Raw genomic sequence first — 11,132 nt, forward strand, 5'->3', positions numbered from 1 at the left:
CCACCAGGCTCCCCCGTCCCTGGGATTCTCCAGGCAAGAACGCTGGAGTGGGTTGCCATTTCCTTCTCCAATGCATGGAAGTAAAAAGTAAAAGTGAAGTTGCTCAGTCGTGTCTGACTCTTCACAACGCCATGGACTGAAGCCTACCAGGCTCCTCCGTCCACGGGATTTTCCAGGCAAGAGTACTGGAGTGGGGTGCCATTGCCTTGTCCCCTGTACTGGCAAATAAATTCTTAACCACTGGACCACCAGGGAAATCCATAAGTGACACTGATGGATCCGTTCTGATATGAAGACACACTTGATGTGGCCTTTAAAGCAGCCATCAAACTTAGCTTGCTCCTACTGCCAAGTCACATGCAAAGCAGACTGTTTACCCCTTCCTCAAACACCACCCCAGGAATGAGGTAAGTGGCAAGGAACCCTACAACAAGCATTCATGGGTAATAAGTAACAGACCTGCTACATTTTGGTATAGCTGCATGTCTACCTCTTCAAACCTGAGGAGCTAAAGTGTCCTTCCATGCTAACTTTCTGGGTTTTGCTTATTTAGACATATGGGTTCCATTTAAAAACATAGTGTTGTCTGTGTTTTGGAAACTACATAAAATGTTTCAGACCATCTCTTCTGGTTGTTCCATTTCTTCCCTTTGAGTTGCCTGTGAGATGTTCCCAAGTTGCTAAACTCAGAAGCAGGCCATTACGTCTGGCTGCTCACTGGCAACGCATCTTACACAACACCACGTGTTAAGTACCCATCCCCAGTGAGGGACAACTTGCAGGCTCAAATCCGACCATCAGGACTGGCACTTCCTCTCGCACATCTTCCTGGGGGCAAGACTGAAGTTATACACACGACCCTGAGTGCAGTGAGAGTGCAGACCCTCAGGACTAGGTCAGCAAGATTTCTCTGCAGCACACACGACTCACTCTTCCCACTAACAGGGACTGGGGGCTTCTCTTTCCTACTCCCTCACTAGTATTTGATATGATTCCAATTTTCTCATTATTGCCAGCAGAAGAGGGTAGGTAAAAGGGTTCTTTAGTTTGTGTTAAAGAGATTAAGCTATTTTTCATGTAGTTGTTAGCTCTTCAGAGGACCACTTCTATGAGTGGCCTATTTATAGCCTCTTTCTTTTTTTTTTTCTATTAGATCCTGTGTTTTTCTTATGGGTCTGTAGCATAAGCTGCATACTAAACCTTTGTCAGTTTTCAACTTCTAAAAATATCTATTCCCACTCTGTTACCTGTTAACTTTGTTTATACTGTTTTTAAAAAACAGAAATCTCGAACGTTGATGGGATGAAATCCATTTTTTTTTGTACCTTGGGCTTTTTTAAATCTTTTCCAAAAAATGCTGACTTTGAAGTTCATATTTATTTTTAACAAATTTTCATCTGTTTGTGGTTATACTTTTACTTTTTACATTTAGGTCTTTCTTCATTCGGATTTTTTATATATAGTGTTCAGTAGGTATCTAACTTTATTTCCAAAAACTGAGCCACTTTTCACCAATCCTCTTTGCTAAATAATTCATCATTCTCACTAGTTTGTGATGCTACCTCTATCCCATGCTGGGTTGCCTTGTAGTTTTGCTTATTTAGACTTGTTTTTGCTTATTTAATTTGTTTATATATGTCTAGGTTTGTTCCTTGTCCCTTACTCTATTCCTTTGGTTTATTTGTCTGTTCCTATGCCAATAACACACTGTTTGTATTATTTTGCTTTTATTGTAATCAGTTTGATTGTCAGCAGAACAAATGCTGCTCTTTGTTGCTTCTTTTTTAATTGGATTAATTATTTGTGGGGCTCAATTCTTCTATAGAATTTCACAATCAATTTGTTTAATTCTCCAAAATTCCTGCTGGAATTTAATTGAATGTAGAAATTGATTTGGGGCTAATAGACATCTTCCCAAGATTAAGTCATTCCAAACACAGATACAGTGTTTCTTTTCATTTAGGACTTTCGTTTAATGGTTTTTAAAAGTTCAGTGTTTTTTCCCCTGTGGTCTTGTGCCTTTGTTGTTAATCCCTAAGGCCTTTGTGCTTTTCATTGCTATTATCAGAGGCTGATCTACTGTCATCTCCAGGATCCTGGGAAGGGCTAGAAATGTGACCATGAGATTATAAAATTGCGGACACAGAGTATTTCAGTCACAGTTGGTAAAGTCTGTTGTCTTTTTCCCTTCCAACCTCCCCTCTGCCACATCTCCCTTACTGTTGAGCAGTATTGGAGTGATCACAGGTATTTGAGGGGGAGGGTCCAGCTAAAGGGAATTTGAGCTGAAGCTACATTTAATTTGGGATTTGTTCACATGGTCACAATCACTTCCATGTATGGTTAAGTCATTGCCAGGGGGTCCTAGTATCAGAATGGCTTCCAAGAATTCATGGAATTCCTTCTCCCACTGTCCTGACTAATCAGACATCTGGATATAAAGGTGACAGGATGTCTGGAAGCCAAGTGCATAATTAATTTTTAAAATAACATGTTGCTTTTGTGACATCCATCGTGCTGTTCAATTTTTTTTTATAATTAGTTGTGACTTCCTATTCTAAATAAACATTTATTTTATACCTAATTTTCAATCTGTAATTTTGTTTTATTTTTCTTAAACAGGGCTTCTCAAATTGCATAAACTTCTGCCCTCAAAACTGGATTTGTCCTCTAGGTATTGTCAATGGTATTGATGCTTACTATATTCAAATGTCTGTGTTGATCTAGAATCTAACAACTTTGCTAAACTCTTCTATTAGTTCTAAAAATTTGTCTGCTGACTCCTTTGAGTTTTCTCATTAAATTATCATTTTATCTGCTAATAGTAACTTGTATCTTTCTTTCCAGTACTTAACATTTTTCAATTTCTTTTTCTTATCTTATTACATTGGGCAAGACCTTCAGTATTCTGTTAAAGAGTTTGATGGCAATAGAGGACACTACTAGAAACATATCAAAAGCTTCTTCTTTCAGTACGATGTTTCCCAAAGGCTTTGGTTATCTAGTCTTTATCAAGTTAGAAAAGCTCCTATTTTCCTAAGAGTTTTAGAAAAATTAGTTATTAATGAAATAAAATTTGATTGGAACACAGCCATGTCCATTCATTTACATACTATGGTTGCTTTTACACTACAGTCACAGAGTTAAGTAATTGAGATAGACACTGTCTAGCTCAGAAAGCCTAAAATATGTATTATCTCACCCTTTGTAAGAAAGTTTGCCAACATCTGCTTTAAAATGATAAATTATATTGAGAGACTTTCTAATGAACTATGTTTTTATATTACTGGGATAAATTTTTCCCATTCAAAGTACTTTAATTCTTCACAGTATAACTTACATTCAGTAGAGCATGGTAATCTTAGATGTATCACTTAGTGAATTTTTACATACTTATACATCCATTTAAATACCATTCAGACCAAGATATTGAACATTTCCGCACTGTTGACTCTTGAATTCCCTGAACTGGCCTATACTGCCAGCCTCTCACCCCTAAGGTAATGACTCTTCTGAACTCTCTGTCCATAGATTCATTTTGCCTGTCTTGACATTCTCAGAAATGGAATCATATAGTAGATAGTCTAATATGTCTGGCTTTTCACTCAACAATGTGGATTGCTGGGTATAGCAGTAGATAGGCTTTTTAAATATTATTTGTGTATTAGTTGCATAGTTGTGCCAACTCTTTACAACCCCATGGACTGTAGCCCGCCAGGCTCCTCTGTCCATGGAATTCTCCAGGCAAGAATACTGGAGTGGGTTGCCATTTCCTCCTCCAGGGGATCTTCCTGACCCAGGGATCAAACCCAGGTCTCCTGCATTGCAGGCAGTTTCTTTACCTTCTGAGCTACCAGGGAAGCCCACAAAATATTATTTAATATTCCATTATTTGAATAAGCTGCATTGATTTTTAACACAGTATTAGATTTCACTGTTTTATTGAAGTTTTTTTTTTTAATATACCCATATATATTCTTAAAAAGTGACCTAAAGTTTTTTCTTTTTTTCTTAAATTTTTAATTTTGGCAGTGCTGTATGGCTTGCAAAGATCTCAGTTCCCCAACCAGGGGTTGAACCTGGGCCATGGCAGTGAGAATGCAAAATCCTAAGCACCGGAACACTAGGGAACTCCCTAAAGCTTCCTTTTCTTATGTTGTTCTCTTTTTTTGGTGTCAAGTCTACACTAAGTTATATCAAGTTCATGAAATGATCTGGACAGTTTTCCCTCTTTTTTATTTTTGCAACAGTTTGTGTTGGCTACTAATTATTTTGGAGAAGGCAATGGCACCCCACTCCAGTACTCTTGCCTGGAAAATCCCATAGGCAGAGGAGCCTGGTGGGCTGCAATCCATGAGGTTGTAGAGAGTCGGACACGACTAAGTGACTTCACTTTCACTTTTCACTTTCATGCATTGGAGAAGGAAATGGCAACCCACTCCAGCGTTCTTGCCTGGAGAATCCCAGGGACAGGGGAGCCTGGTGGGCTGCTGTCTATGGGGTCGCACAGAGTCGGACATGACTGAAGTGACTTAGCAGCAACTAATTATTTATTGCTTGAAATTTTAGTAGAATTTACCTAGAAATACTTTTAAAATACCCTGGGACTTTTGGGGTAGCAAGGAGATTTTTCTAATTACCATTTTAATTTGTCATTTTGCTGTTAGTCTTCAAGTATTATATTTTCAATTTCAACATGATATATTTTCCAAAAATATGTATATTTCATCAAGGATTTCAAATGTATATTATTATATGTATGTATATAGCTGTTCTAACGGTTTATACTTTAACATCTTGGTTCTATCTCCTGTTTAATTCTGTAGTGTGGTTATTTGAAAGACTTTTATTTCTTGATGTTTATTTGATTAGTCTCTTTAAAAACGTTTACTTGATGGAGAACAAGATGGCAGAGGAGTAGGTGGACGTGGAATACTTCTCTCTCCACTGATACATCAGGAATACACCTTCAGACACAGAAGTGCATTCAGAACACCAGCTGAGAGCAGACAGGAGTACCTGACCAGAGGAAAAGAACATATAGACCCACGCAAAACTCGGTAGGACAAAGGAACTAGGGAAAAAACAGGAGAGTTAGTAGGACAGAACCTGCCCTCGGCAGGTGGGGGAACTGAAGCAAGGGTCCAATCTTCACATTGGGACAACTGTCTGAGTCAGAAGAGAAACATTTAAGGCTGAGAGGGAAACAGCTGATCTGTGGCAGCCTAAATGGAATGAGAATCAGACAGTCCTTGCTGAAGCTATACATACCCTGTGTAGGTACACGGGTCCCCTGGAAGGTGCAGTGGCTGGGAGCTGGAGTTCAGGGATTGTGGAGCGATCCCAGGGCGAGGGCTGCAGCTAACTGTGCAGAGACAGATGGAGAGGAAGTGAGGAAGGAAATTGTGGTGGGAAATGCCTGTGGAAGCCCAGCAGCCATGGAAGCAAGGCAATACTGCTGAATCACACATAGGAGGTGGAGCCATCACCATAGCCTCTTCCTCCCCACACACCAGCATCGGCAGCTGAAGAATAGAGAAGCTGGCCCATCAAACGCCTGACACACTGAACTACAGAGCAGGACCCCACCCAGGGTGCCCCTTTAAATGCCTGACACACCGATCTACAGAGTAGGATCCCAGCGAGGGGGAGTCCCTCTATGTGCCTGACACACTGAACAAAAGAGAAGGACCCCAGGCAAAGGAATGGCAATCCACTCCAGTACTATTGCCTGGAAAATCCCACGGACAGAGGAGCCTGGTAGGCTACAGTCCACTGGGTCTCGAAGAGTCGGACACGACTGAGTGATCTTCACCAAGTGCCTGCATGGGCGGAGCTATGGAGAAAGACTGGCCAAAGAGGCCTCTGATCACCAGCTACAAGAGGCTAGAAAAAAAGACTTTGAGAGGGCCATAACTGGAGGCAGTCTGTGTCCCTGCACACTTGGCGCCACCAGGGTCCCCACAAGCCAAGCAGCTGCACCACCTTCACACTCAATTCTCACTGGGGCAGAGCTGCCACAGGCAAAAAAAAGTCTTGCATCTATGCACACAGAGCCACTTCGGTAGTGTCCAACTCTTTTTGACCCTGTAGACTGTGGCCTGCCAGGCTTCTCTGTCAGGGAGGGAGGTTCTCCAGGCAAGAATACTGGAGCATATTGGCCAATACTGGTTGCCATACCCTTCTAGAGAGCTGTATTTCCTGCTGCCCTAAGCATCAACTCCCCTGAATACCTGGTGCTGCCAGAACCCCTGCGACCCAAGAAACTACACCACCTCCACACCTGGCCCTCACAGGGGCAAACCCAAGTCCTCCAGGGCAGCCTCAGGAGCAAAACCCAGTGGACAACCCACATGCAGAGGTGGAAATAAAACCACAGTTGAAACCCAGGGGCGGTGTGGCTAAGAAAGAAGACCCAAAACCTTCCCACCAGCTGTACAAACTGCAGATTAAACCCACACGGTCAACAAGGCAGACTCTGTGTCTATGGAATATATAAAAGGTCATTGAGAGCTCCCACAAAAGAAAACATACTAATCCCGATAGCTGTAGACATTGGAGACAAGAACACATAGGGGTAGGACCAGATTAGAATCTAAGCTGCCCCCACAGCAGGTCCAGAGATCAGCACAGCGTTAGAGGGCATCCTAGGGAGGTGAGGCGGACTGCGACTCCCAGTAAGGGAAAGACTCTGACAGCAGTGACTCAAGAAAAACAGTTATTATTCGTATGTTTTGACTTGTTCTGTAGATTCTTTTGGATTTTTTTTTCTTTCTTTTTTCTTTTTTTTCCCCTTCTGTTGTAGTTGTCAATTTTATTGACACTATGAAAGCTAATTAAGCTTTTGAGCTTTTTTTTATTCCTCAGTCACTTTTTTATTGTTGTTATAAACCTCTGCCTCTATGTTGGGCTTTTGCAGTTCTGTGGAGTTTTCCTTTTTTTTTCTCTCTCTCTCTCTTTTAAATTTCCATTATTAATTTTAAAACCTATTATTATTTTTTCTACATTTATTCCTTTGTTTGCTTTTCCTACTGTTCTTTTCCCCTTGCAGTTAATCTTTAATGTATATAAATCTTCTTCATCTACCTCTGTTTAACTTTTCATATCTATTCTTTCTTTCTTTCCTTTCCTTTCCTCTCAACATATTTGTTAATTTTATTTTTATTGCTTTATTCCCCAATTGGCACCTTCTTTTAGTTTTGCTTTCCAGTTTGTGCTTTAGTTATTTTTGTTCTGGTAGATACAATTTTTGGTTTCCTTTGTTGGCCAGGTCAGTCTACTGTACTTTATTTCTGTTGGACTGTTTTCACCTTGCTCATGGATGTATATGTATATGTGTACATACCATGATTTTAATTATTATTTGCCTGATTTTGTAACTGCCATTTGTCTGGGGTTCATCTTTGGTTTCCCGTTTCTGGATATTTGTTTTAATCTCACTTAATGCAATAACAAACCACTTGTGGAATCTTCATTCCTGACCAAAGATCAAGCCCTGAGCCTTTGGAATGGGAGCACTGACTTCAAGACCCTAAACTACCAGAGAACTAACCCTAGGGAGTATCAAATAGTGAGAACTCACACAAAGGAAACCACTGGAATACAAGACCCGGCATCACCCACCCACCAGTAGCACCCTGTGCAGGACGCCTCATCTAAACAACAAACAAAACAAAAATACAAACCCAATCATCAGCAGACAGGATCACCACCTCACTCAGCCTTGCCCATCAGAGGAAAAAAAAACAAGTAAACAAAAACTCAGCACAAATCTCACCCTGTGCAAAGCTTACACAAACCACTGGACCAACCTTAGGAGAAGCAACCTTAGAAACCAAAAGGAAGAAAGAATTCAACCTTGAAACCTGGGAAAAGGAGACCTCAAACACAGTAAATTTAAAAAAATAAAAAGGGGGAAAGAAAGAAAGAAAAGGCAGAGAAACTACACAAATGAAGGAACAAACTAGAAACACAGAAGTCCAAATAAATGAAGAGGAAATAGGCACACTACCTGAAAAAGAATGCAGAATAATGATAGTAAAGATGATCAAAAACCTTGAAAATAAAATGGAGAAAATGCAAGAATCTATTAACAATGACCTAGAAGAATTAAAGAATAAACATGCAGAGAGACACAACACAATTACAGAAATTAAAAATACTCTAGAAGGAATCAATAGCAAAATATCTGAAGCAGAAGAACAAATCAGTGAACTGGAATATAAAATGGTGGCGATAACTTCTGAGGAGCAGAATAAAGTAAAAAGAATGAAAAGAACTGAGGATAGTCTCAGAGACCTCTGGAACAATATCAAACACACCAACATTTGAATTATAGGGGTCCCAGAAAAGGAAGAGAAAAAGAAAGAGTATGAGAAAAATTTTGAAGAGATTATAGTTGAAAATTTCCCCAACATGGAATAGGCAATAGTCAATCAAATCCAAGAGGCACAAAGAGTCCCATACAGGATAAACCCAAGGAAAAACATGCCAAGACACATACTAATCAAACTAACAAAGACTAAACACAAAGAAAGAATATTAAAAGCAGCAAGGGAAAAGCAATAAGTAACATACAAGGGAAACCCCATACGCTTAACAGCTGATCTTTCAGCAGAAACTCTGTAGGCCAGAAGGGAATGGCAGAATATATTTACAGTATTCAAAGGGAAAATTTTACAACCAAGATTATAGTACCCAGCAAGGATCTCATTCAAAATTGATGGAGAAATAAAAAGATTTTTAGACAAGCAAAAGTTAAGAGAATTCAGTACCACCAAACCAGCTTTACAGCAAATGTTAAAGGGACTTATATAGTCAAGAAATACAAGAGAAGAATAAAGATCTACAAAATCAACCCCAAACAATTAAGAAAATGGCAATAGGAACATAAATATCAATAATTACTTTAAATGTAAATGGATTATATGCTCCAACCAAAAGACACAGACTGGCTGAATGGATACAAAAACAAGAGCCATATATATGCTGTCTATAAGAAACCCACTTCAGACCTTAAGACACATAGAGACTGAAAGTGAGAGGATGGAAAAATATATTCCATGCAAATGGCAAGCAAAAGAATGCTGGAGTAGCAATCTTCATATCAGACAAAATAGACCTTAAAATAAAGAATATTACAAGAGATAAGGAAGGACACTACATAATGATCAAGGGATCAATCCAAAAGGAAGCCATAACAATTGTAAATATCTATGCACCCAACATAGGAGCGCCTCAATACATAAGACAAACACCAACAGACATAAAAGGAGAATTTTTGACAGTAACACAAAAATAGTAGGAGACTTTAACATCCCACTCACACCAATGGACAGATCATCAAAACAAAATTAATAAGGAAACACAAGTCTTAAATGACAGATTAGATGAGATGCAGCTCTTTGATATCTTCAGGACATTCCATCGAAATGCAGAAGAATACACCTTCTTCTCAAGTTCACATGGAACATTCTCCAGGATAGACCACATCTTGGGTCACAAATCAAACCTCAGTAAATTTAAGAAAGCTGAAATCATATCAAGCTTCCTCTCCAACCACAATACTATTAGATTAGATATCAATTACAACCAAAAAAAACTATAAGAAACACAACCACATGGAGATTAAACAACACGTTTCTAAATAACCAACAGGTTACTGAAGAAATCAAAAGGGAAATCAAAAAATTTCTAGAAACAAATGACAATGAAACATGACAACTCAAAGCCTATGGGATGCAGCAAAAGCAGTTCTCAGAAGGAAGTTTATAGCAATACAATCCTACCTCAAGAAACAAGAAAAACATTGAATAGACAACCTAACTTTATACCTAAAACAACTGGAAAAAGAAGAACAAAAAAATCCAAAAATTAGTAGAAGGAAAGAAATCATAAAAATTTGAGCAGAAATAAATAAAAAAGAAATGAAAGAAACAATCGTAAAGATTAACAAAACTAAAAGCCAGTTCTTTGAGAAGACAAACAAAATTGACAAGCCTTTAGCCAGACTCATCAAAAAAAAAAAAAAAAAGAGAGAGAGAGACAAGAATCAAATCAACAAAATTAGAAAAAGGAGAGATTACAACAGACAATGCAGAAATACAAAGGGTTATAAGAGACTATAAAGAACAACTATATGGCAATAAAATGGATAACCTGGAAGAAATGGACAGATTCTTAGAAAAGTTCAATCCTCCAAGACTGAACCAGAAAGAAGTAGAAATTATGAACAACCCAATTACAAGCACTGAAATTGAAGCTGTGATCAAAAATCTCCCCAAAAACAAAAGCCCGGAACCAGAAGGCTTCATAGGAGAATTCTAACAAACATTTAGAGAAGAACTAATGCTTATGTTTCTAAAGCTCTTTCAAAAAAGTTGCAGAGAAAGGAACGCTTCCAAACTCTTTCTATGAGGCCACCATCATCCTGATACCAAAATCAGACAAAGACAACACACAGAAAAGAAAACTACAGGCCAATATCACTGATGAACATACATGCAAAAATGCTCAACAAAATTTTAGCAAACAGAATTCAGCAACACATCAAAAAGCTCATATACCATGATCAAGTTGGGTTTACTCCAGGAATGCAAGGATTCTTCAATATATGCAAATCAATCAATGGGATATACCATATTAACAAATTGAAAGATAAAAACCATATGATAACCTCAACAGAGGCAGAAAAAGCCTTTGACAAAATTCAGAACCCATTTATGATTAAAACTCTTCAAAAAATTGGCATAGAAGGAATCTATCTCAACATAGTAAAGACTATATGATAAGCCTACAGCAAACATTATTCTCAGTGGTGAAAAACTGAAAGCATTCCCCCTAAGATCAGGAACAAGACAAGGGTGTCCACTTTCACCACTATTATTCCACATAGTTCTGGAAGTCCTAGATACAGCAATCAGAGAAGAAAAAGAAATAAAAGGAATCCAGATCAGAAAAGAAGAAGTAAAGCTCTCACTGTTCGCAGATGACATGATACTATACATAGAAAACCCTAAAGATAGTATCAGAAAATTACTAGAGCTAATCAGTGAAGTTAGCAAAGTTGTAGGATACAAAGTCAATACACAGAAACTACTTGCATTTCTATATACTAACAATGAAAAATCAGA

The sequence above is a fragment of the Bos indicus x Bos taurus genome, chromosome 15 (genome assembly GCF_003369695.1).
Source record: "Bos indicus x Bos taurus breed Angus x Brahman F1 hybrid chromosome 15, Bos_hybrid_MaternalHap_v2.0, whole genome shotgun sequence".
In the NCBI taxonomy this organism is placed as follows: domain Eukaryota; kingdom Metazoa; phylum Chordata; class Mammalia; order Artiodactyla; family Bovidae; genus Bos; species Bos indicus x Bos taurus.